Source organism: Mustelus asterias, chromosome 9 (genome assembly GCF_964213995.1).
Source record: "Mustelus asterias chromosome 9, sMusAst1.hap1.1, whole genome shotgun sequence".
In the NCBI taxonomy this organism is placed as follows: domain Eukaryota; kingdom Metazoa; phylum Chordata; class Chondrichthyes; order Carcharhiniformes; family Triakidae; genus Mustelus; species Mustelus asterias.
This window is the reverse complement of record NC_135809.1, coordinates 13,485,424-13,512,800: the sequence shown is the minus strand read 5'-3', so window position 1 is coordinate 13,512,800 and position 27,377 is coordinate 13,485,424.

Sequence of the window (27,377 nt, the reverse complement as noted above, 5' to 3'; positions counted from 1 at the left end):
TCAAATTCACATTTGCTCATCCCCAGCTGTCAAGAGCTATCAAGTTTTATTGACTGCTGCTTAAGCCTAGTGCAATTCCAGACTTTAGGATGTAACCTATTCAGTTAATCTATTTGCTGCAGTTGAGCATGATTGGTGCCAATTTGTCACGTATTATTTTATGCTTTCTTTCCAACCAATTGCCTCTTGCAACCTTGCAACCACTGAGATAACACAGAGTAAGGCCAGAATTTTATGCTTCCCCCAGTGGGTCCTGAGATGGGGGGGGTTGGAACATATAATTGCATGGGATGGGATTCCCTTTGGGACTCCGCCTGCCCCAACCCAGTCACAATTTTACAGGAGGTGGGCAGGGCCTTTGATGGGAAATCCACCCTTTTCCCGACTGAAGTCCATATCTTAGAATCTTAGAAAACCTACAGCACAGAAAGAGGCCATTCGGCCCATCGAGTCTGCACCAACCACAATCCCACCCAGGCCCTACCCCCATATCCCTACATATTTACCCACTAATCCCTCTAACCTATGCATCCCAGGACACTAAGGGAAATTTTAGCATGGCCAATCAACCTAACCCGCACATCTTTGGACTGTGGGAAGAAACCGGAGCACCCGGAGGAAACCCACGCAGACACGAGGAGAATGTGCAAACTCCACAGAGACAGTGACCCAAGCCGGGAATCGAACCCAGGTCCCTGGAGCTGTGAAGCAGCAGTGCTAACCACTGTGCTACCGTGCCACCCCATATATAGTCACTTTGTAGCCATGTAGCAGCCTTTTCCTGCCATGCCTCAATTTTTAGGCTGGATAGTGTAGGTCAGAGCAGGGTGAAAAATTGAAAAATCAATGAATCTCCATCGCAGGAGGAAAGGGGCAGATTTCAGTTTTGGGGCATCCTCTCCTCCGGGCCACTCTTCAGGCCATTGCAGCACTGTGCCTGGACAGGCTGGAGAGCTGATTCCAAGGGCAGACAAAAGTCCCGACTCCTGCCAATCACTGCTCAATCGGGCATGAAATGACAATGGACCTGTTAGTGACCGCCATCCTGACAATTCAGGCTTAGGAATTGAAACCACACTGGGGGGAATTTTACCATTTTGAGTCTAAGTGCTGGATCTGGGCGTCAAATAGATCTGCGCCTGGAATCCTCTTTGCAGCGTGCCCATGCGCGTGGGCGGGGCTTAGCGCTGGCGGACCAATCGGAGCTCTGAACTGCGCATGCGCAGTTCAAAAAAAATCTGACAGCGTGCCCGGGCGCGAAAAAAAAAGCAGAGAGCGGAGGGAACGGCTCTCTGACGTTCATCCTCTGGTCGGGGGTTGGTGGGGGGGTGGGGGGGGGGGGGGGGGGGGGGGAGGGGAGGGGGTGTGACCGATCATCCCCTGGGGGGGGAGGAGAGGGGGTGTGACGTATCATCCTCTGGTCGGGGGGGGGGGGGTTCCACTGCCTGTCTGCGGCCGATCCCTCCTGGCACCATCACTGGTACACTACCAGCCACAGCCATCTCTCCCGCTCTCTCGCACCTGCAGGGAAGAGTCATCTGTGGCTAGTAGTGTATCAGTGATGGTGCCAGGAGGGATCGGCCGCAGACAGGCAGCGGAACCTCCCCGACCAGAGGATGATCGGTCACACCCCCTCTCCTCCCCCCCCCGCAGGGGATGTGACGCCACACCCCCTCTCCTCCTCCCACCCCCCTCCCGCCCCGACCAGAGGATGACCTGGGTCAGAGAGCCATTGCAGTCTCTGACCCCGCTCTTTGGAGGCTGCAGCGGCGACTTCAGACTTTTATTCGGCAGGTCGGTAACAGCGCGGACGCGGATCGGGACAGAAGACGGTAAAGTGGGATTTGGCGGTAGAGTTGGGCGCGCGGTTCATTAAGTCGATTTAAATGCGTCCGAATCGGGTGTCGTTAAAGCCACGATCTGCTCGGAATTGGGTGCAGATCGCGGTATAGACCTGACGCCCAACTTTACCGCGATTTCACGCCCAAAAACGAGTGCGAAGTTTTGGCAAAATCAGGGCCACTATCTCTGATCTCTATAATTCAGCAACATGTGATACTAATTTGCCGATGAGGGAGCCATCTCACATAAATTTTAATTTATTCATCTCATTAATAGTATGCCAGCGCAGTAATTTGCAGTATCCACACACTCCAACACAGGAAGGTAAGATGCAAGTTCACAACCTTGGGGGTGTGTTCTTGGATATCTCTCAGTTACTGGCTATAGAGCAGAATAGATAAATTCCAGAGAGCTGACTACCTCCCTGACCTTTCAACTCCAATTGATAAAGAATATTCACAAAATAAAAAAGGCAGAATATCTCAAATTTTAGAATTCAAGACAGCAGTAGAAGTTAGAAAGGCCTTTTTCACTTTACAGATGCTCATCACAAAATGACCTACTTGTTGATGTGTCTTTCATCCCTATTCTTCACCTGATAGTAAAACTGAGATCCTCAACTAACTATTGGATTCCTTGTTATCATCAACTGAGTATTGGATTTCGGGGAACCATTAATTAACCAAGAGATTTCTTGTGATCATCCACTTTGGGGCAGCAGGGGGGCACAGTGGTTAGCACTGCTGCCTCACAGTAAGAAGTTTAACAACACCAGGTTAAAGTCCAACAGGTTTATTTGGTAGCAAAAGCCACACAAGCTTTCGGAGCACTAAGCCCCTTCTTCAGGTGAGTGGGAATTCTGTTCACAAACAGAGCATATAAAGACACAAACTCAATTTACATGAATAATGGTTGGAATGCGAATACTTACAGCTAATCAAGTCTTTAAGATACAAACAACGTGAGTGGAGAGAGCATCAAGACAGGCTAAAAATATGTGTATTGTCTCCAGACAAGACAGCCAGTGAAACTCTGCAGGTCTAGGCAACTGTGGGGGTTACAACTGTGGGGGTTAGCCATCGCGCCTCACAGTGCCAGGGACCCAGGTTTGATTCTCGGCTTGGTCACTGTCTGTGCAGAATCTGCATGTTGTCTGCGTGGGTTTCCTCCGGGTGCTCCGGTTTCCTCCCACAATCTGAAAGACGTGCTGGTTAGGTGCATTGACTATTCTAAATTCTCCCTCAGTGTACCCGAACAGACGCCGGAGTGTGGCGACTAGGGGATTTTCACAGTAACTTCATTGAATGTTCATGTAAGCCTATGTATGACACTAATGAATAAACTTTAAGCATTGGGATTTCTTTAACCACTGAACCATCCAATGGCTCATTTCTTAGATACACCATAGTGCTGTTGCACCATACAGATCAGAAAGCATTATATTGTGGACTACTGAACTGTACAAACCAGAAGTTTTATCTTTTTTCTGTGCTGAACCCGACCATGTTAACTGAAGTGACAACGGAGGTGCTGCAATTCATCACAACATCCTTTAAGTAGGAAGCTGGAGCTGGCCAGGGTTTATTTCTTCATTGCTATTCAGGAGTTCTTACCAGAAATAAGGTGGATGCGTAATTCAGTCTTGGCTTTGATGGTTTCCATGGTCAATTGTAATGCTGATTATCCAGGCTCATATATCAACAGATAGCCACTGGGGTGAATGACTGGAGGATTGCTATTGCATGTGGAGCTGTCATTGGAGAAAATTGGGACAAGAGTTATCGAAGAGAAAAGAACACACGAATTTCCATGAAAAAAATGATTAAGCAAGCTCTGCCTTCTATTTACTGAGAAACCAAAATGTTTCATCGGAGACCTAATTTTTTCTGTGCTGCATAATTCATTGCTCCCAATGCTTATGTGTGCTATATATATAAAGTCTCTGAGCAGGACACACTCAACAAACATCTTATCCTATTACATTGTATTTCGTTCCCTGCACAATTTTGCAAAGCTTAGTAAAATTGAAAAAAAATCACCTATATAAATTGGTATTAGATTTTTTTTAAAAGAAGAAAGGTCTGCTAGCACATTCTTATGTCAACATCTGTGACCCAAGGAATGAACAATCTATCTGTCTGAGCCTCAAAGTAAACATTACCCTGCTGGGTTTTTTGGCATGCATTTAGACCACCCCTCCAGAGAGAAATTAGATCTCTAGTTGAACTCGCTGATAAAAAAGAAACAGCTGTTAAAACATTCAAAGAGTTGACCTATTTCATGCAATTGTTTCAATAATATGGTTTCTGTGCTTTCTCTATTAAGAGTTCTACTGCAGGATCCAAAAGACAAATGGGGCTGAAGTGCAGTGTTCATGTAGCAACGTTTCTCATTCCTTATATGTTAATGTTTAAAAGAAGGCTGTTGTGAAGAAATCACTGGCAGCCGAATGAGTTTGAACGAAGCTCGTTCGGTTGATAATGGATTAATTTACAACATCAGATCAGTTTATGATACAGTTTCATACCTGTGAAAGAATGCAGTCTTTCAGCTGCAATGTAATAAAACGGGCGGTACAGTGACACACTGGTTAGCACTGCTGCTTTACAGTGCCAGAGACCTGGGTTTGATTCCCGGCTTGGGTCACTGCCTGTGTGGAGTCTCCAATTCTCCCTGTGTCTGTGTGGGTTTCCTCTGGGTGCTCTGGTTTCCTCCCACAGTCCAAAAGACGTGCTGGTTAGGTGCATTGGCCATGCTAAATTCTCCCTCGGTGTACCCGAACGGGCATTGGAGTGTGGTGATTAGGGGATTTTCAGAGTAATATCATTGCAGTGTTAATGTAAACCTACTTGTGACACTAATAAATAAACTTCAACCCCTGTCAAAAGGTGCACTAATTTGATCCTTTTAGCCAGCAAATGAGGTATAGCATTAAACTACATACTCCTGCATTAAATGTGTATACACTTGGCACATATTTCAACCAGCAACTAAACCTGTTCAGAAATTGAATGACTGAACTATACTGAGTTTACGTGGCAAAGGAGGACTGTATAATGGAGTGGAATCCATTGAGTAAGGTTAAGTGCCTTTATGATAGGGAGGGAAAAAATAATGTAGGCCCTCGTATAGAAGTTTTACATCTAGTGACATTAGGGAAAGACGTGAGAATTATTCAAATAACCTTTGTTTTCAAATTGGACCCTGAGACTCGTTGCAAGTGTTTTCGAGCTTATGAAAATTTGAACAGTTCAGCAATACCATTAAGTTTGTTTTGACAGCACTGCTTTCATTGACCATTGGGTTTTCTCTTCGCCTTCCCTTCTTCAAGTGACTAATAGTCTGCATACACAGAATGTTCACTTCGGTCTCCAAGGGAGGTCATTACTGCCCCAGCCTCTGAGGGGTTGAGATACTGTACTGAATGACAGATCAGTTGCATCTTCAGCTAGTCACAAGATGCAGGGAAATAACTACAGACGTCCTTGCCTGAGCTGCTGCTTCCAAAGTTTAAAGTAAGGGATAGAAAAAGAAAGTCATCTCTCTGCAATTCAATATAGCTCCCCTAAGATGCTGTTTAAGCTATGGACTTGGCTAAAATGCTTCATTGCCTGATAATGGCTCAAATCACACAGGGAGTCTGCCTCCACTGAACCGTACAGAGCGAAAAGAGGCAAAATAAATTACAAGGTGTAAAGTACTATCTAAATACAGTCTTTTTCCACTATAGTTAATATAAAATGGCATTTTCCCAAGTAATTGAGATTTATTACAACAGCATAATTCCCGTGCGCAACTACTAAAACCCAACAAATAGTGGCAAATGAGTTGTATAGTTATCAAATGTAGTCAGTTAAAAAATTGTAAGAGGTTGAGAATAAAGTAGAAATGGTTCCTTAAAAAAATAAAAGTATAAATGTCATTTATTAGGCACCCTTACCAGAAATATTAGCAATATACTTGTCAGCTATTTTTATGACTAAAAGGCTGATTAAACATTTACTAACACAGATTTTGTGCATGAGTACATTATTTCAAAGGTCTTATTAAATAATTATTTTGTCCCAGTATTTACCAAGGGGACTAATATAGTGACATTATATTAGAAAAAGAGAAACAAATATCTAAGCTAGAAAGGAGCTAGATATTTAATTAACTAATCAAACCAAAGAGAGGATAAAAGTTTCAGTTGGGGTGGATTGCATCCATATTAACAGAAGCTGGAGAAGAGATAGCAGAGTTACTATTACTTGTACATAAAAATTCATTCCCAAAAGAAATTGTGCCATGGGACTGGTAGACAGCTGATTCTAATCCTTTATTTTAAAAGGAAGATAGAACAAGTTTGTGGAACTATAGCACAATGAGTTTACTGTTGGCTGTGGGAAAGACAATTGAATCCTTACATGAAAAATATAACAAAATGTAATAAAAACGCATAGACAGCAAGAATTTTGAAAGACTAACCTTTTTGAATTCTTTGAAGAAGCAGCAGAAAGGCTAGAAAAGGGTAACGCAGTAGACACAATAATATATTTGGATTTTCAAATACACTGGTGTTCATTTTTAGATGGGTAGAATTGAAAAGTAGAGAAATATGTTGTTTAAAGATTTAACTTTATTTATTAGTGTCACAAGTAGGCTTACATTAACACTGCAATGAAGTTAATGTGAAAATCCCCTAGTCACCACACTCCAGTGCATGTTCGGATACACTGAAGGAGAATTTAGCATAGCCAATGCACCTAGCCAGCATGCCTTCTGGACTGTGGAGGAAACCAGAGCACCCGGAGGCAACCCACGCAGACACGGGGAGAATGTGCAGGCTCCACATTGGCAGTGACCCAAGCTGGGAATCAAACCCCGGTCTCTGGCGCTGTAAGGCAGCAGTGCTAACCACAGTGCCACTGTGCCACGTGCAATTGTATAGAACGTTGGTTAGACCACACTTGGAGTACTCTTGAAAAGTTCTGGTCTCCATATTATTGAAAAAGATATTGAGGCAATGGAGAAGGTGCAAGAAAAATGCTAGAATTCCCAAAACTGGCATGTTATAACACTCAACCAAGATGAAATAGTCCATGGTTCTTTTTGCTATAATAGAGAACACTGAGTGGTAACAGAAGTCTTCAATTGGATAGAAATCGAACTGATTCCACTTATGGGTGAGACCAGCACTAGAGGCAATAAGTATAAGATCTAAATCCAATCAACAATTTGGGAGACCATAAAACCATAAGACCATAAGACATAGGAGCAGAACTAGGCCACTCGGCATCGATTCTGCTCCGCTGCCATTCAGTCATAGCTGATTTATTTCTCATCCCCATTCTCCTGCTTTTTCCCCATAACCCCTGATCCCCTTTCTAATCAAGAACCTATCTATCTCTGTCTTAAAGACACTCAATGAGCTGGCCTCCACAGCCTTCTGTGGCAAAGAGTTCCACAGATTCACCACTCTCTGGCTGAAGAAATTCCTCCTCATCTCTGTTTTAAAGGATCATTCCTTTAGCCTGAGGTTGTGCCCTCTGGTTCTAATTTTTCCTACTAGTGGAAATATCCTCTCCACATCCACTCTATCCAGACCTCGCAGAATCCTGTAAGTTTCAATAAGATCCCCCCTCATCCTTCTAAACTCCGAGTACAGACCCAGAGTCCTCAACCGTTCCTCATACGACAAGCTCTTCATTCCAGGGATCATTTTTGTGAATCTCCTCTGGACCCTTTGCAAGGCCAGTACATCTTTCCTTAGATATGGGGCCCAAAACTGCTCACAATACTCCAAATGTGGTCTGACCAGAGCCTTATACAGCCTCAGAAGTGCATCCCTGCTCTTGTATTCTAGCTCTCTCGACATGAAGGCTAACATTGTATTTGCCTTCCTAACTGCCGACTGAACCTGCACGTTAACCTTAAGAAAATCTTGAACAAGGTCTCCCAAGTCCCTTTGTGTTTCTGATTTCCGAAGTATTTCTCCATTTAGAAAATAGTCTATGCCTCCATTGCTCCTTCCAAAGTGCATAACCCCACTCTTTTCCACATTGCATTCCATCTGTCACTTCTTTACCCAATTTCCTAACCTGTCCAAGTCCTTCTGCAGCCCCCCTGCTTCCTCAATACTACCTGCCCCTCTACATATCTTTGTATCATCTGCAAACTTAGCAACAGCGCCTTCAGTCCCTGCTTCCAAATCGTTAACGTATATTATGAAAAGTTGTGGTCCCAGCACCGACCCCTGAGGCACACCACTAATCATCGACTGCCATCCTGAAAAATACCCCTTTATCCCCACTATCTGCCTTCTGCCAGTCAGCCAATCCTCTATTCATGCCAGGATCTTACCATTAGCACCATGGGTTCTTAACTTATTTAACAGTCTCCTATGCGGCATCTTGTCAAAGGCCTTTTGGAAATCTAAATAAATCATGTCCACTGGTTCTCCTTTATCTAACTTCCTTGTTACCTCCTCAAAGAACTCTAACAGATTTGTCAGACATGACCTCCTCTTGACGAAGCCGTGCTGACTCAGTCCTATTTTATCATGCATTTCCAAGGACTCCACAATCTCATCTTTAATAATGAACTCTAGAATCTTGCCAATAACTGAAGTCAGGCTAACTGGCCTGTAATTTCCCATCTGCTGCCTCCCTCCCTTCTTAAACAGCGATGTTACATTAGCTACTTTCCAGTCCTCTGGGATCCTCCCTGCCTCCAGTGATTGCTGAAAGATCACCACCAATGTCTTCACAATTTCCTTGGCCTTTAATCTCGGAGAGAGGTCTGCTTAGATAGGTTGTGATTCCTGGGCATTTGAAAGGTGAAAGGTACAAGGATAAGGTTGCGGTAAGGAGAGACATGAGAAGTAAGAGGTGCATATTAACATTATTGTTCACATGAATTATGCTGTTGTAAGTCAGAAGAGATTATGGGGTGAGGGGAGAAATTGAATGTGAACACGAGGATTAGGTATTAGGGTGCCACTACATATTGTGTCAGCCCTGCCACTGGTCATAGCCTCAGCAGTAGTCACTGTAATGATGGATAGCATCATCTCCTCTATGGAGGTAGAATGTGCCATCATGTCTATCCCTCAACTATTAGATGCTGCTGCCTCCAGTTGTGCATAACTTTGTCCTGCAACAGACACGGACGTGTCAGTAAGTGTGGTGCAATCTGTTTGAGTGATGTAACTGTCATGGATGAATAGCTGACAGTCAGATGTAGACGTGCAGCTTATAGCAATGCCATTGTGTGAGGAGGAGATGAAGCTTGCAGCAATGCTATTGTATGAGGTTGAGGGCAAGCTATGAATGTTAGGTATGCATCTTGATTGATAAAGATTGTTGGTAGGTGAGTGTTGGGGTGTGACACATTAAGCAGTTGCTGAGGTCAGTGGTGCAGTGTGTGGAATATGACATTTGAAGATGTATTCATTAAGATGAATGCAGGAGGTTTTTGCATCCAGCTGCTCAGGGCTGATCACCACAAAAGCTGATCCCTCTGCCTTCTAAGAGTTTACCTTGAGAGCTTCCTGGTCCCTTTGAATAGAGTACATAGAACCATAGAAAAATTACAACAAAGAAGGAGGCCATTCGGCCCATCTTGTCCATGCCAGCCCGAAGACACTCAAGTACCCTTTCTAATCCCACCTTCCTGCACCTGGCCCATAGTCCTGTAGCTTACAGCACTTAAGGTGCAGATCCAGGTACTTTTTAGAGGAGTTTAGGATCTCTGCCTCTCTGTCTCTCCTCCTTTGCAACTCCTTGACTAAGGCCACAATGCAGCGTCAGAATACCCCAGAGACTCTCACCCGTGTTGTGCCATTTGAATATTTCCCAGGTCAGAATCAAATGCAGAGTCCAGGACTTGCTCCAGTCACAATGTATCTCTCCCTTAAGAAGTACAGGCTGACTTTAAATAGTGCAAGCAAACTTTAACTGGTGCTAGCTAGCTTTTATATATATGGGGCCTGGTGTGGAGACACACAAAAGGGTGCCTAGTGCAAGTTACAATTATCTTACTTGGTGCACAGTATGAGGTTGACATGCTGCCTGCATTGGAAGCAAGGAGAGTGGGTTAATCCTGAATTGTGCACCCATTTGCAGGAACTTAGGTCCACAATAGGGGAAAGGGAAGGAAGCAAAAAGAAACAGCCAAAAGTAATTCAATGACCTTTGTTAGGGGTAAGATATGAAAACTGATAATGCAGCACCATGAATCAAAGAACAAAGAACAAAGAACAATACAGCACAGGAACAGGCCCTTCGGCCCTCCAAGCCCGCGCCGCTCCCCGGTCCAGGATTGAATCCTGAATCCAGGATCCCCACCCAATTTTCCAGCCTATCTACATACCAATATCCTATCCACCGAGCTGTCCCTCACAGCTACGATGCTTTGTTCATTACAACCTATTAACTCACCCCCACCCCCCCATTCCAGACCATGTGATCTCCAGGGAGAGGCGAAAACCCAGAGTGAAAAACCCCAGAGCCAATATGGGGAAAAAAAAATCTGGGAAATTCCTCTCCGACCCCCTGAGGCGATCGAAACGAGTCCAGGAGATCACAATGGCCCCGATCGGAAAATGCTTCCCAACCCTAGTCATTTCCACTTCCACGAACACCATATGAATCCCCTGCCCCCGAGACAGGTTCCCAACTATCCGCAGTCTCACTCTGTACTGGCACCAGCAAGATGATCGTAGAATGAAGCCTTGAAACGAGAAACCAGGAACAATTAGCCCGCGCCGCTCCCTGGTCCAAACTAGATCACTCTTTTGTATCCCTCCATTCCCACTCCGTTCATATAGCTGTCTAGATAAGTCTTAAACGTTCCCAGTGTGTCCGCCTCCACCACCTTGCCCGGCAACACATTCCAGGCCCCCACGACCCTCTGTGTGAAATATGTCCTTCTGATATCTGTGTTAAACCTCCCCCCCTTCACCTTGAACCTATGACCCCTCGTGAACGTCACCACCGACCCGGGGAAAAGCTTCCCACCGTTCACCCTATCTATGCCTTTCATAATTTTATACACCTCTATTAAGTCTCCCCTCATCCTCCGTCTTTCCAAGGAGAACAACCCCAGTTTCCCCAATCTCTCCTCATAACCAAGCCCCTCCATACCAGGCAACATCCTGGTAAACCTCCTCTGTACTCTCTCCAAAGCCTCCACGTCCTTCTGGTAGTGTGGCGACCAGAACTGGACGCAGTATTCCAAATGCGGCCGAACCAACGTTCTATACATCTGCAACATCAGACCCCAACTTTTATACTCTATGCCCCGTCCTATAAAGGCAAGCATGCCATATGCCTTCTTCACCACCTTCTCCACCTGTGACGTCACCTTCAAAGATCTGTGGACTTGCACACCCAGGTCCCTCTGCGTCTCTACACCCTTTATGGTTCTTCCATTTATCGTGTAGCTCCTCCCTACATTATTCCCACCAAAATGCATCACTTCGCATTTATCAGGATTGAACTCCATCTGCCATTTCCTTGCCCAAATTTCCAGCCTATCTATATCCTTCTGTAGCCTCTGACAATGTTCCTCACTATCTGCAAGTCCTGCCAGTTTTGTGTCGTCCGCAAACTTACTGATCACCCCAGTTACTCCTTCTTCCAGATCATTTATATAAATCACAAACAGCAGAGGTCCCAATACAGAGCCCTGCGGTACACCACTAGTCACAGGCCTCCAGCCGGAAAAAGACCCTTCCACTACCACCCCCTGTCTTCTATGACCAAGCCAGTTCTCCACCCATCTAGCCACCTCCCCCTTTATCCCATGGGATCCAACCTTTTTCACTAGCCTACCATGAGGGACTTTGTCAAACGCTTTACTAAAGTCCATATAGACAACATCCACGGCCCTTCCTTCGTCAACCATTTTGGTCACTTCTTCAAAAAACACCACCAGGTTCGTGAGGCATGACCTCCCTCTCACAAAACCATGTTGACTATCGTTAATGAGTTTATTCCTTTCTAAATGCGCATACATCCTATCTTTAAGAATCTTCTCCAACAACTTCCCCACCACGGACGTCAAGCTCACCGGCCTATAATTACCCGGGTTATCCTTCCTACCCTTCTTAAATAACGGGACCACATTGGCTATCCTCCAATCCTCTGGGACCTCACCTGTGTCCAGTGACGAGACAAAGATTTGCGTCAGAGGCCCAACTATTTCACCTCTCGTCTCCCTGAGCAGCCTTGGATAGATTCCATCAGGCCCTGGGGATTTGTCAGTCTTTATATTCTCTAACAAACCTAACACTTCCTCCTTTGTAATGGAGATTTTCTCCAACGGTTCAACACTCCCCTCCGAGACACTCCCAGTCAACACATCCCTCTCCTTAGTGAATACCGACGCAAAGTATTCATTTAGGATCTCCCCTACCTCTTTGGGCTCCAAGCATAAGTCCCCACTTTTGTCCCTGAGAGGTCCGATTTTTTCCCTTACAACCCTTTTGTTCCTAACTTAATCATTTCTATTTGAGGAAGAATTCATTGGCCACATCATAAAATGATTCATTGCCAAATAGCTGCATTCTCCACCCTCATTACAACACGGTCACTGGGCACCTGGCATTTAGGTGTTAGAATGTAAATGTTCATAAAAATTGTATCTCAGAGGAAGCAAGTCTTGCAGTTATGTCACATCTTTCATGGCTACTGCGCATCTTAAAGCACTTTACAGCCAATGAAGGACTTTCACAGCTGATGCAGTGTTGTAATGTAAGAAATGCAGCAGCTAATTGGCACACATCGGACTCCACAAACAGCAGTGCAATAGTGACCAGAAAATTTGTATTTCTGATGTTGATCAAGGAATAAATATGGCTGGGACACTGCTCTTCTTCAAGATAGTTCAAGGGGATCTTTTACACCCACATAAGAGGGGTGGCACAGTTGCACAGTGGTTAGCACTGCTACTTCACTGCTCTAGGGACACAGGTTCGATTCCCAGCTTGGGTCACTGTCTGTGTGGGGTTTGCATGTTCTCCCCGTGTCTGCATGGGTTTCCTCTGGGTGCTCCGGTTTCCTCCCACATTCTGATTAGGTGCATTGACCTGAACAGGTGCTGGACTGTGGTGACTAGGGTAACTTCATTGCAGTGTTAATGAAAGCCTTACTTGTGACTAATAAATAAACTTTACTTTACAGAGAGGGTCTCGGTTTATCATCCCATTCGAAAGACAACACCTCTAATAGGGTAGCACCCGCTCAGTACTGTTCTGGAATGTCAGCCTTGATTTTTATACTGAAGTCCTGAGACGTTAACCCATAACCTTCCAAGTCAAGAGGTGGGGATGCTGCCAACTGAACCATGGCTGACACCAAAGCAGAGAATAGAAGAGAATCATGATAATAAAACAGGAACTAAAGTCTTTCCAGCATATTATTCAAGCAAAATTAAAGCTCATGAATAAAAGGAGAATCTACTCAAATAAGTTAGTGAATAAAAATGTTTCAAGTATTATATAGTATAGAATCATAGAATTATCCAACACGGGAGACCATAAAGTCCATTCTGCCTGTGCCAGCATTTTGAAAGTACTAATTAGCCCCACTGCCTTGCTCCCTCCGCATAGACCTGGAACGTTTTGCTTTTCCAACATATATTTTTGAAAGTTACTACTGAATTTATGTCCACAATAGTTGCTGGTGGTGCACTCCAGACCACAACAACTTACTGTTTGAAATAGTTCTCCTCATCTCACCTCTAGGCTTTGTGCCAATCATTCTAATTCTGTGCCCCCAGATTACCAATCCTCCTGCCAGGGGAAACAGATTTCTCCTTACTGACTCAATCAATTCCTTTCATAATTGTCAATATCTCGATTAATTGATTCTCTCCTTAACTTCCCTCGTTTCCAGGAGAACAATCCTGAACCATGTCATCGTTGAGACATCATGGAGTTAAAACTTCACAGGGTGTAGAGAGGTCTTGAACTGTGAGTTCCCTTGCTGACCAAGTTGCAGGTCAGATCACTAAAAATTATGCCCATTAAAATTTATTTATTAGTGTCACAAGTAGGCTTACATTAACACTGCAATGAAGTTACTGTGAAAGCCCCCTAGTCGCCACACTCTGGTGCCTGTTCGGGTACAATGAGGAGCATGGTCAGTTCACCTAACCAGCACATCTTTTGGACTGAGGGAGGAAACAGGAGAACCTGGAGAAAACTCGTGCAGACACAGGGAGAATGTACAAACTCCACACAGACAGTGACCCAAGCCGGGAATCGAACCCAGGTCCCTGGTGCTATGAGGCAGCAGTGCTAATCACTGTGCCACCGTGCCACCCACATTTGTTCATTTGGCCCAACACCTAGGCCCCAAGTTCTGGAACTCCCTTCCTACACTTCTCTGCCTCTTTTCCTTGCTTTCTTCTTTTAAAACATTCAACCTACCAAAATGTCCCAAAATGACGCCTGTATGCTTAAACAACGGACTCAATTGATGCCAATTTTGTGCCACACGACTCTTAATTTACTTCCCAATCCTGCTGCCCATGTCAAAGTTAAATGTGAGCTAATAAGGTTATGTGGATTCACATTAAAAATAACCCGACCCCCCCTCCAATCTTAAATGCCAAAGATTCAAGAACCTGTGCTTTAGCTTGTGTTCATTTCCCTCACAACAGAGACCCTTTTGTCATATAAAGAATGGGACCATGAAAAGGAAATGACCATTTGAAAACAGGAGTTCTCCTCCCCACTAGACCATCCCATTGCTCTGCAGTTTGAAAGGGAAACCTCATTTCAGATTCGACACCTGTGAAAACACTAGCTGAGGAATGCTTCACTGTTCCCTCATTACTCCGGCCAGCTCTTTTTTTGTGTGTTTAAATGCACTCAAACAGGGCTTTGTTTATCTGTTCGCTGAGGGCACCACAGCAGCTATAGTTTGAAATTAGTCGATTATTTACTATTCATGCCAGGCGTTAAGAGAAAATAAGAGGATCTGTCAAACAGGAGGTCAGCAAGAGATTTGCAGCTTCCCCTGGGGGGACTGTGAATTGTCTCATCCAGCTGTCAAATTATTCCCCAGGTTTCCCCCCCCCCCCCAGGACCCCCCCCCCCTCCCCCAGCCCCTCCACCTCCCCCCCCCTCCCCCACCCAGCCCCCCCCCCCCCCCCCCAAGGACCTCCCCCACCCCCCCACCCTTCCTCAACTTTGGCTTTCCCTGAGAGAAGGGGATGGGGGAGGAGAAAAACAATCTGTTGGTCTCTCTTGATTATCCGGAAGCTTCTTCTAAAAGGATCCTTCACTTAAATGATAACACATTGCTTAAATTCTGATGATGTCTGCTGTTAATTAACATTTGGTAGAAAATTTTGCCCTTATGTTTAAATCAAGCGTGTTTAGTTTTCCTGAACGAAAATAAATTTAGGTTAGAATTTGTTGTTTTGATTTGAATCCTCTGATTAACTATGAGACCACCTATTTTCTTATCAAAATAAACCTCCAAAGGCTCCCCTGATGGTTTGGTAGGTTTAATCAATGAAGCTGATTCTATATTTGCATCTGTGGGGTGTTTGCATCACTGATCTAAAGAAAGAAAAATCTGCAGCTGTGTCATCCCAATATGCTTTACAATATGTTTATAAGTGTGGGGAGTCGCTCAGCATAGTTGGCTGGGTGGCTGGTTTGTGATGCAGAATGATGCCAACGGAGTGGGTTCAGTTCCACACATGATGGCGTCAGAGCTTGGTGACTTGGTGGCTACCAGGACTTGATGGATTGAGTTATAAGGAGAGGCTGGATAGACTGGGACTTTTTTCTCTGGAGCGTAGGAGGCTGAGGGGTGACCTTATAGAGGTCGATAAAATAATGAGGGGCATAGACAAGGTAGATAGTCAATATCTTTTCCCAAAGGTAGGGGAGTCTAAAACTAGAGGGCACAGGTTTAAGGTGAGAGGGGAGAGATACAAAAGTGTCCAGAGGGGCAATTGTTTCACACAGAGGGTGGTGAGTGTCTGGAACAAGCTGCCAGAGGTAGTAGTAGAGGCGGGTACAATGTTGTCTTTTAAAAAGTATTTAGATAGTTACATGGGTACGATGGGTATAGAGGGATATGGGCCAAATGCAGGCAATTGGGATTAGCTTAGGGGTTTTAAAAAAAAAGGGCGGCATGGACAAGTTTGGCTGAAGGGCCTGTTTCCATGCTGTAAACCTCTATGACTCTATGACTTCTTGCAAGCTGTGCCCAGCATGCCCTCTAATTCTATCTTTTACTCTCGTTCTATGCTTCTCTACACCCTAGCTATTACAGTAACATTACATTCTGCACCCTTCCCTTTCCTTCTCTATGAACGGTACGCTTTGTCTGTATAGCGTGCAAGGAACAATACTTTTCACTGTACACTAATGATGTGCGGGTTAGGTGCATTGGTCATGCTAAATTGCCTCTTGGTGTCCCGGGATGCTTGGTTAGAGGGATTAGTGGGGTAAATATGTGGGATTAAGGAGATGGGGCTTGGGTGGGATTGTCGTCGGTGCAAACTCGATGGGTCAAACGGCCTCCTTCTGCATTGCAGGGTTTCTATGATTCTATGTGACAATAATAAATCAAATCAATTTCCCATACTAACTGCAGTTACTCATGAAGATCCAGCCTTCTCAATCTGTGCCTCGCCTTGAAGAATGTTGATCGTCAGGTTAAATCACCACCAATTAGCTTGCCCTCTCTCAAAGGGGAGAGGGTTAGTATGGCTGCCTCAGCGCCAGGGACCCGGGTTCAATTCCGACCATGGATGATTGTCTTTGTGGAGTTTGCACATTTTCCCTGTATCTACATGGGTTTCCTCCGAGTGCTCTGGTTTCTTCCCACAGTCCAAAGATGTGCAGGTTAGATTGATTGGCCATGCTAAATTGCCCCTTAATTTCCAAAGATGTGCGGGTTAGGTTGATTGCTCATACTAAATTGAACCCTAGAGTCAAGGGGATTAGCAGGATAAATATCTGGGGTTATGGGAATAGAGCCTGGGTAGGATTGTGGTCAGTGTAGACTCAGTGGGCCAAATGGCCGCCTTCTGCAATGTAGGGATTCTATGATTCTATGAATAGCTTATGGTTATCTGGGATTATGGCAACTTTAGGTACTTTAAGTATGTTTGCAGTGTGGCTATTGTATAACTGACCATTTCAATGCTCTCCTAGCTGCCTCATCCCCATTTTGCATCCTCCATAAAACTCATGCAAATCTTTGCTATTCATATCCTAAATCGTACCCATGTACCGTTTACGCATCACTCTTGTTGACCTACATTGGCTCCCAGAAAACAATGGCCTGATTTTAAAATTCTCATTCTTGTTTTCAAATTCATCCTTCGCCTTGACATGGGGTAGGCGTGAATGTGGAGGTTCAAATTGCAATCAGATCAGCCATGAGTTTATTGAATGGCAGAGCAGGCTTGAGGGGCCGAGTGGCCTACTCCTGCTCCAACCCGTATGTTTGTATGTCAATCCCTATCTCCGTAACCTCCTCCAGCCATACACTCCTCTCACAATTCCAGTCTCTTGCACACCCTCAATTTCAGTATAGGTGCCTTCAGGCTTAGGCCTCAAGCTCTGGAACTTTCTTCTGAAACTTCTCTGCCTCCCTCCCTCTTCTTCTTTAAGACACGCCTTTAAACCTAATTCTTTCGCTCGTTTTGATATCTTCTTATGTGGCAAAGTGCCAGATTTTGTTTCATAACTTCCCTTTGAAGCACCTTCTGTTAAGAACGCTATATAAATGCAAGTTGTTGCTGTAATCTACAAAACATAGATCTCAAACAACCTATGTTAACCTGTGTAGCTGACATGGTGGCACAGAGGTGAGCACTGCCTCCTCACAGTGCCAGGGATCCAGGTTCAATTCCAGCCTTGGGTGAGATCTTTTTTGGAGAGTCAGTGTAGACTCGATGGACTGAATGGCCTTCTTCTGCATTGCAGAAATTCCATAGATTCTAACCATAGTGTAAACTTGCTTGATTTACCAAGGCTGATGTTCAGCAAAACCTGGATATTTGTACACATCAGGTTAAACGTCAAGTTGAGACCACAGATTCCTACTCGTGGCGCAAGACATTTAGAAAAAATGCTTTAGAAAAAGGTCTGCTGATTCCAAAGTAAAAACAGTTGGAGCAACTGAGTCACCCAGACCAGCAATGAGCCATGTTTAGTAAATTAAGGTCGCCACAGTCCCAAATGACCATAGGCTACTTGAGGATCATCTCAGGCAAGCGTAAGGTTCATGAACAACCTCAACAGGTACAGGAATTGAACCCGTGTTGTTGGTGTCGCTCTGTATCTCAAACCAACTCTCCAGCCAACTCAGCTAAACTGACTAAGGGAGTGGGGGTGTTTGCTAGAATTGGTCTCGATCATAGAATCCCACAATCCTTCGGCCCATCGAGTCTACACTGACCACAATCCCACCCAGGCCCTATCCCCATAACCCCATGCATTTACCCTAGCTCGGCCCCCTGACACTAAGGGGCAATTTAGCATGGCCAATCAACCTAACCCGCATATCTTTGGGCTGTGGGGGGAAACCGGAGCACCCAGAGGAAACCAGACATGGGGAGAATGTGCAAACTCCACACAGGCAGTGACCCCAGGCCAGAATTGAACCCGGGTGCCTGGCACTGTGAGGCAGCAATGCTAACTACTGTGCCACCGTGCTCCCCATTGGTCTCGATAGGGCAACGTCATCCATTCTTAATCACTGACCAGCATGTGGACATCAGGCAAGGGTAGGATTGACTCAGTTGCGGAAACACAGTGGTATAATCGCATGTTGAATGTCACTGATTCACAGGGCATGATACTGAGAATGTTTGATGCCTGTGGAGCTTTCCGGCACCTGAACATGAAACTTTCCTGCTTTCCTGCACAGTACACAAATGCAGTGCTTTTCCCAATGAACCAGAGGAAAGCTTTGAGTGCTGTGAAATGAGAAACAGAAACATTCAAAGGACAGCTTTTGAATTGAGTACTTCATGGGTTAATATGGTTTCTCGCTGGCAAATTTAACTAAACTGGTTAGGCAAAGTGTTAAAGTTGGGCCAGTTCCAGATCAGTCTTACACAATACCATTCCTGCAGTTTAGTGTTTCATTTAATTCCTCTTTCACACGTTTATTTATCACCTTTCAGTTTATAAAAAAACATATATATATGCAGTAATTTTCTACTGCTATTCCAATTCAGGCCGGCGACAGCCAGAACAATCGCTTTCAACACTCATATCTCCAGGTGTTTATCACCCCTGGTAGCTTGAAGGCTTCCACTAATCATTGGGAGTTTCCTTGTTTCCGTGATGCATGTCTTGAAATGGCAGTTATGTCACGGGAACTGAGTTGCTCGCTGCGTTGGGCTGCTGCTGTACGAGAAGGCATATTGCCATGGCATGTTGCATGAGCTGAATACTGTCCAGTGAACTCATGAGACAGGCTACTGCTCGAATATTAACCAATTTCAGATTTCTTCTACTTCAGTGTGTGACTGCTCGGAATTAAATGTCATCCTTGGCAGGCTAATAATGAGCCGTGTAGAATTGTCAGAAATACGTAATTAGATACATCCTCTTGTTTGTGTTTCTCGGCAACATTTCTGTGTGATTTGAACTGCAATGATGTAAGTAAGTAAGGTTATTTATTTATCACAAGTAAGGCTTTCATGAGCACTGCAATGAAGTTACTGTGAAATCCCCCTAGTCTCCACATTCCGGCGCCTCTTCGTCTTTCAGACTGTGGGAGGAAATCAGAGCACCAGGAGGAAACCCACGCAGACACGGGGAGAAGGTGCAGACTCCGCACAGACAGTGACCCAAGCCGGGAATCGAATCCAAGTCCCGGGCACTGTAAGGCAGCGTGCTAACCACTGTGCCACCGTGTCGTCCCTTGGTGTACAGAGAATATTTGAGTAATGACCTTAAAGAGACGGTGCAGATTGATCAGTGAATCAGAGGGAAAGGATTAAGGCGGGAAATCAGAGTTGAGGTAGAAGCTCAGTCATGATCTACTTGAACAATGGATCAGACCATGTCCGAACATTCCTTCTCCCATTTCTTATATTCCCACGAAAACGCTGACCTTGAAAAAGATCATTCACTGCTCATAAATTTACCGGAAAAAAAATGATGCCGCCTGTAGTTTTCAGACCTAAAACAAACCCTAAAGCACCCAACATAGTGGGTAGGCCATCAACACTTATTGTGTTGCCGGAGGTCTGCTGCCGACCAGATTGGATTGGGCTGCATTGTAACTGTTCAGGGCACACTACACTACTATTTAATCCACTGAATAAAATACTTTAATAAGAATCCTACACTTGTTAGAGGACCTTTTTGAGATATTGGGCTTCTCCAGTCTCTGACTTAATACGTGATAAATTGGTCCAGCAACTTATGGCACAAACAGGCAAGTCAGCTACGACTCTCACCAACTTTTCCAGATGCACCATAGAAAGCATTCTTTCTGGTTGTATCACAGCTTGGTATGGCACCTGCCCTGCCCAAGACGGCAAGAAAGTACAAAAGGTTGTGAATGTATACCAATCCATCACGCAAACCAGCCTCCCATCCATTGACTCTGTCTACACTTCCCGCTGCCTCTGCAAAGCAGCCAGCATAATCAAGGACCCACGCACCCCGGACATTCTCTCTTCCACTTTCTTCCATCGGCAAAAAAATACAAAAGTCTGAGGTCACGTACCAACCAACTCAAGAACAACTTCTTTCCTGCTGTCTCCAGACTTTTGAATGGATCTACCTTGCATAAAGTTCTTTCTCTACACCCTAGCTATGACTGTAACACTACATTCTGCACTATCTCCTTTCCTTCTCTCTGAACGGTATGCTTTGTCTGTATAGCGCGCAAGAAACAATACTTTTCACTGTATACTAATACATGTGACAATAATAAATCAAATCAAATCAAGGGTGACATTTGAACAACACTATTTAAAAGGTTTCTCTCCTTGATGCAGGCTATTTGCTGGTTTATTATTTGGGATTGTTGGTTAACTCGTTGACATTTGTTGGTCTGTTTTCTGACTATGAAAACTCAATTCTGACTTCTTGAGAAGAAAGTTTAGCTGCTGCTGCATTGTTTTTGGCTGCCTTTCAACCATCAATGCTGCAGTTGTGGGTGGTCTGTTAGGCTGCCTTCAGGGCTGGAAGATGAGGGGAGATTGGCAGAAAAGAACAGAAGTGAGTAGAAGTGAACTCGGAAGAGGAGGATGCCTCACTGGAGGCCATGACCACATTGGATTTTGGCTCTTTAGGCAAAATATCCCCTACTTGAACCTCACTGAGGATCAAAGTCCTTGACGCACTAACGGAGCCAGAAGGATGCAAGGGAGCCCGGTAGCAAGCAAAGAACTCAACAAAGCTAAAGGTCTAGAGACCCTGCTGACCTTGATATAGGAAGGCATCAGGCTCCATCCCAACCAGCTTGTGTGCTTGACTGGGGAGCAGCAGTAGAGATTGAACAGCAGAAGGCCCCAGAAGGAAGAGGAATGACCTGACGGGAAGAGGATGAATCTGGGCAATGATTGAGAGAGTGTATGATGGGCGAATCCAGACAGCATTTGTTTGAAGCTGAGGAGGGAAATTGTCAATGTCGTTTTTTTGTTGCTTCTTAAATGTTGGTTGGTTCAGTCAGCAATCAGGAGGTGGAAGGTCGGGTTGATAGCTTGAATCAGGGCAGGTTGGGGGAGTCTCCAGAGGGATTTGTCCCTCCAGCCACACTGACACTGAAGGCAGAATATTCAATTTTTGAGAATAAGTGCATTGGTGGGCGGATTCTGCTGCACCTACCCACTGTCAGGAATGATGGGAACTCGCGTCTGATTCTACACTTGGAAACTCATTAACTAGGCACAGGCGACTATCTCTCCCAATCACCTGGCGGGTTGGCTGCTGATTTGTCCACCTGCCATTAGCTGGCAGGGTCAAAGGTTCGGGTGCCATATTTAAATGCCGGATGAACACAAAAACCTCACTCTCTCCAGCCCACCAGTCTCTTACAGCTCATGTCTTTCACCCAGAAGAAGGCTACAAGCCTCAAGAAGAAGGCAGAACTCTGCTTCACCATGAGGCCCTGGAGGCCATGATCAGAGGAGATTGAATGTACACTTTCACCTTTCTGGCCTGAGAGGCCATCGTCGAGGATGCCAGTATGGCTGGCAACCGTACCCAAAACACCATCCAGTGCAGGAAGAGGATCAATGATCTCATCTGCTCTGCCAGGGTAAGTCACCCTTCATCTCCCACTAATATCAAACTCCTATCATTGCACCCTGTACTCCAACGGTTGCCCTCTTCAGTGAACCAATAGCATGAGGCATGTATCAACACTGATTGTCTCACAGAAACTTTCACATCACCATTATATGTTTCATTCATTCTCATCACAAGCCTTACTTTAGTCTTCATCTAGGGCAAGATTTTCCACAACAGATGGGAAAGGTCGCAGACCTGGGGAGGGCCAGCCAACATCAGTGCCCTCACTTAATCCAAGGAGGCTGTGCCAAGTTGGTTGGGAAGGACAGGTGTCACTCCTGTGGTGAAGGGTGGATCAAATTGTCTCAGCAACCTGGTATGGATCGACCTCCATCAGCTCAGCACATCCTGATAATCACTCTGCTTTCCACAAAGCTCCAGAGTTGTCTGCACTCCCAGGCTCCTGACTGCAAGACCCAGACCAGGGACTTTGATTTTCCTTTCATTGCTTGTTGGCCTGATAAATGAAGACTGCACTTCCTTCCTTACCAAACCCCTTCCCTCATTAGGGATCTGCGTGCAAACCCTTCCCTCTTGTGGCACACCACAATCCCACCCCCAGGCTCTTTCCAAATCGAAGGTGTGCGCTCATCCCCTCCCAGTCATTCAGGGGGTTCCCCTTTCGCCCAGTTGTTTGTTAATGTCTTACTTACCCTTGTTGGGCCCCCTGTGTTTTACCCATTCTCACATTATCCCGACAAAATCCTTTCCCCAGTTGATATGCTTGTCTCTGCATGCTCGGCCCTGTCTGAGTATCGCTGGACGGTGGTGTCCTTCTGAACAGCAGTGCCACGCACTAGGAGTAAAATACCCCGAACTCCACCTCAGTTGCCATACTAGTCCGTGTCTGAAAGTTGTGCCCTGGCTGAGTAACGCTGCACTGTGGTGTCCTTGTGACCATGGAGGTAAGCACCTCTGTGGAGACAACTCTCTAATCCAAACAGTGTGATGGTCCACTGACAAACAACGAGACCAGCACAGCGCGATGGAAGGTAGGCTATTTGTGTTGCACTCGAAGTCATGAGTGAATTGAGGCCTGATGTGCGTATGCCACCCTTTTTCAAATGAGATTCAGATCGATGTGATTTCCCGTTGGTGTGACGGAAGATTGGAAGGCAGCACGTGAATCCGGGGGCGAGAAGCTAATTTATTGAGCATTCATGAGATGGAAATGAATGCAAATGGTGTTCACGCCACTTGTCGGGAGGATAGCAGACCAACCTTTAACCCACCATCGGGAGAATTACAAACAGTTTTTACGCCGACAAGTTTCTGACATTTTGGTTCCCACCAGATTCTCCGCTCCCACCCACCATCAATCCCACCACAAGTGGGATGGGTGAATTCCACCCTTAAATACTAAAGAAGGCCTCAGGCCTGCCTATGAGTTGAGGAATGCAGGGCACAAGGTTAAGATCAGAATACGTTGTTCCATGGCTGCTCATACAAATTGGATGCTTAGCTACTGGGTTTGCACCGTGTGTTTGGCACCAATGGCCTGATTTACACTAGTAAGTATGTAAACAGTCAGAGAGGTGGTTGGTTTTGTGTCAGGTCACTCAACATCCTCTTCTGCCCATCAACTGATGAGGAGGGGGAATTAAAACTGCACCAATAAATCAGATCCCTCCGCATCACCAAGGAAACTGTTACTGAGCTATGTCACCTGTGTCATCAAGGTTCTCTACACCAAGAAAAGCAGTTACATCTCATTCCCTGTGGTCGGAGTGAAGCAACTTAAGAGAGGAATAGGTTTCACCTGCATTACACACTTGCCCGGGATGTACATTGCCACAGTTTGTACCAATATTGCCTTACCTGCTTCCCATAACTGGCCTGACATCTTTCTGAATAGGAAGGGACTTCACTCTTTCAATGTCCAGTTTGTTGGCTTCTTTGACAGTACCTCCCAAGGTCATGGCTTCCACCACCCAGAGGGGCAAAGGCAGCAGGCACACTGCCTACCACCTCTTCCAAGTTCCTCTCTGAGTCACACACCACCCTGGCTTGCCTTCATTGTCACTGGATCAAAATCCTGGAACTCCATACCTAAGAAGCACTGTGGGAATACCTTCACCTCACAGACCGCTACGGTGGGAATATACAGATAGGCAATAAATGCTGGCCTTGCCAGTGACGTCCTCATCCAGTGAATGTAAGAAACAGGCAGCACCACTCATACTTCTGTACCTGTTTTCCTGGCAGATGTCAGAATTCATTTAGTCGGCTCCGATTATCTGTGTCATCTTTGTTCCATGATGTGGAGATGCTGGCATTGGACTTGATTTTATGAACATTCAAGAAGCTCGACACTAACCAGGACAAAACAGCCTGCTTATCTGGCACCCCATCCAGTACATTCAACATTCAGTCCTTCCAGCACTGACACAGTGGCAGCAGTGTGTACTATTTACAAGATGCCTGCAGCAACTCACCAAGGCTTCTTCGACAGCATCTCTTAAATCTCCTCTACCATATAAGAGGACAGGGGCAGCAGATGTATGGGAGCACCACCATCTGGAAGTTCCCTTCCAGGACTCAGATCATCCTAATTTGGAACTATATTGCTTTTCCTTCACAGTCGTTGGGTCAAAATCCCAAAACTGTCTTGCTATCAGCACTGTCGAAGTATCTACACCACATGGACTCAGCAGTTCAAGAAGGCAGCTCACTACCACCTTCTCAAGAGCAATTAGGGATGGGAAACAAATGTTTGTCGAGCCAGTGATGTCCATGTCGTGTGGAAGAATAAATTTTTTTAAAAGGTATGGAAGTAGAAGATTGAATACAGCTGATTACTGCCAGGGCCTAGCTTTTAAAATGGACGGGCTTCAGAAGGTAATATGATTTAAGTCAAAGATGGATGAGCAAACTTACTTTTTGAGAAGTTTTAGTCTTGAATGTTAGCCATCTGTTCACATTGCATGTTTACACAGCCTGAGAGAAATATTTAATTAGTTTCTTTTATTGGCAGTCTGATTGGATTGTAATGCAATCACTCCCACATTTGGTGCATGCAGTGCTCAAGAAGAACACACTGTGATTTTGCATTGTGAATGCTGCTTATAATATGATTTTCTCCCATCTTTGAAAGGCTGTGCCAAACTCATGGTAATCTAACTGTCAGAATCGGAGCGAACTAAGGTGAAGTAACTTATTTGATTTGATTTGATTTGATTTATTATTGTCACATGTATTAATGTACAGTGAAAAGTATTGTTTCTTGCGCGCTAGACAGGCAAAACATACCATTCATAGAGAAGGAAACGAGAGAGGGCAGAATGTAGTGTTAAAGTCATAGCTCGGGTGTAGAGAAAAATCAACTTAATGCAAGGTAAGTCCATTCAAACATCTGACAGCAGCAGGGAAGAAGCTGTACTTGAGTCGGTTGGTACGTGACCTCAGACTTTTGTATCTTTTTCCCGATGAAGGAACGTGGAAGAGAGAATATCGGGGGTGCCTGGGGTCCTTAAATATGCTGGCTGCTTTGCTGAGGCAGTGGAAAGTGTAGACAGAGTCAATGGATGGGAGGCTGGTTTGCGCAATGGATTGGGCTACATACACGACCTTTGGTAGTTCCTTGCAGTCTTGGCAGAGCAGGAGCCATACCAAGCTGTGATACATCTGGAAAGAATGCTTTCTATGGTGCATTTGTAAAAGTTGGTGAGAGTCATAGCTGACATGCCAAATTTCCTTAGTCTTCTGAGAAAGTAGAGGCATTGGTGGGCTTTCTTAACTATAGTGTCGGCATGGGGGGACCAAGACAGGTTGTTGGTGATCTGGACACCTAAAAGCCTGAAGCTCTCGACCATTTCTACTTCATCCCCATTGATGTAGACAGGGGCATGTTCTCCTTTACGCTTCCTGAAGTCGATGCCAATCTCATTCATTTTTTGACATTGACAGAGAGATTATTGTTGCCGCACCAGTTCACCAGATTCTCTATCTCATTCCTGTACTGTGTCTCGTCATTGTTTGAGATTTGACCCACTACGGTGGTGTCGTCAGCAAATTTGAAAATTGAATTGGAGGGGAATTTGGCCACACAGCCTTAGGTGTATAAGGAGTATAGTAGGGGGCTGAGAACACAGCCTTGTGGGGCACCGGTGTTGAGGATGATCATGGAGGCGGTGTTGTTGCCTATCTTTACTGATTGTAATCCTTATGATTGTAATGCTTCCCAGCATTGGATTTGGGGTTTACCTCAAAGATGTGCTGGGGAATCCCGCTTGGAAGTTCCCATATAAGGGTTTACCTGACAATTGTCCAGAAGCGCTAACTTCCTCTGGACAATTGTGCTGGGAACCATACAACAAAACGATTTAAATCGCTAACTTCGGATGGTTCTGCCAGTGTTACACTAATAGTTACTCTGAAAGAGTTAGAAGGAAATAAAACCACTTCTAACTTTGTAAGAAGTCTCACAACACCAGGTTAAAGTCCAACAGGTTTATTTGGAATCACGAGCTTTCGGTGCGCTGCTCCTTCATCGGGTGAGTGTTCATCATCGTCATGTCACATCAAGACTTCTAACTTCAGCGTAACTATTTTAAATACGCAGACCAAGCCCCACATGGGACACCCCCACACTCCAGATCCCCCACCACAAAACTAATTACTGTCATAGAAATCATAGAAATCATAGAAACCCTACAGTGCAGAAGGAGGCCATTCGGCCCATTGAGTCTGCACCGACCACAATCCCACCCAGGCCCTACCCCCACATATTTTACCCGCTAATCCCTCTAACCTACGCATCTCAGGACTCTAAGGGGCAATTTTTAACCTGACTAATCAACCTAACCCGCACATCTTTGGACTGTGGGAGGAAACCGGAGCACCCGGAGGAAACCCACGCAGACACGAGGAGAATGTGCAAACTCCACACAGACAGTGACCCGAGCCGGGAATCGAACCCAGGACCCTGGAGCTGTGAAGCAGCAGTGCTAACCACTGTGCTACCGTGTCCCCAGGTTATTCTCAAACCCGCCTCCCCAAAAGCACCCACTGCCAGGGGATTCTGAGTGGTCAGTCACTCACCTGACGTAGGGGCAGCGCTCCGAAAGCTCGTGGCTTTTGCTGCCAAATAAACCTGTTGGACTTTAACCTGGTGTTGTGAGACTTCTTACTGTGTTTACCCCAGTCCAACGTCGGCATCTCCACATCATGACTCTCACCATCAGTCAGCGAGCTATGGGTTCTCTCCAGGGACCACAGCATAACAATGGCTGACATTTAGGTTAAGTACTGAGGGAGT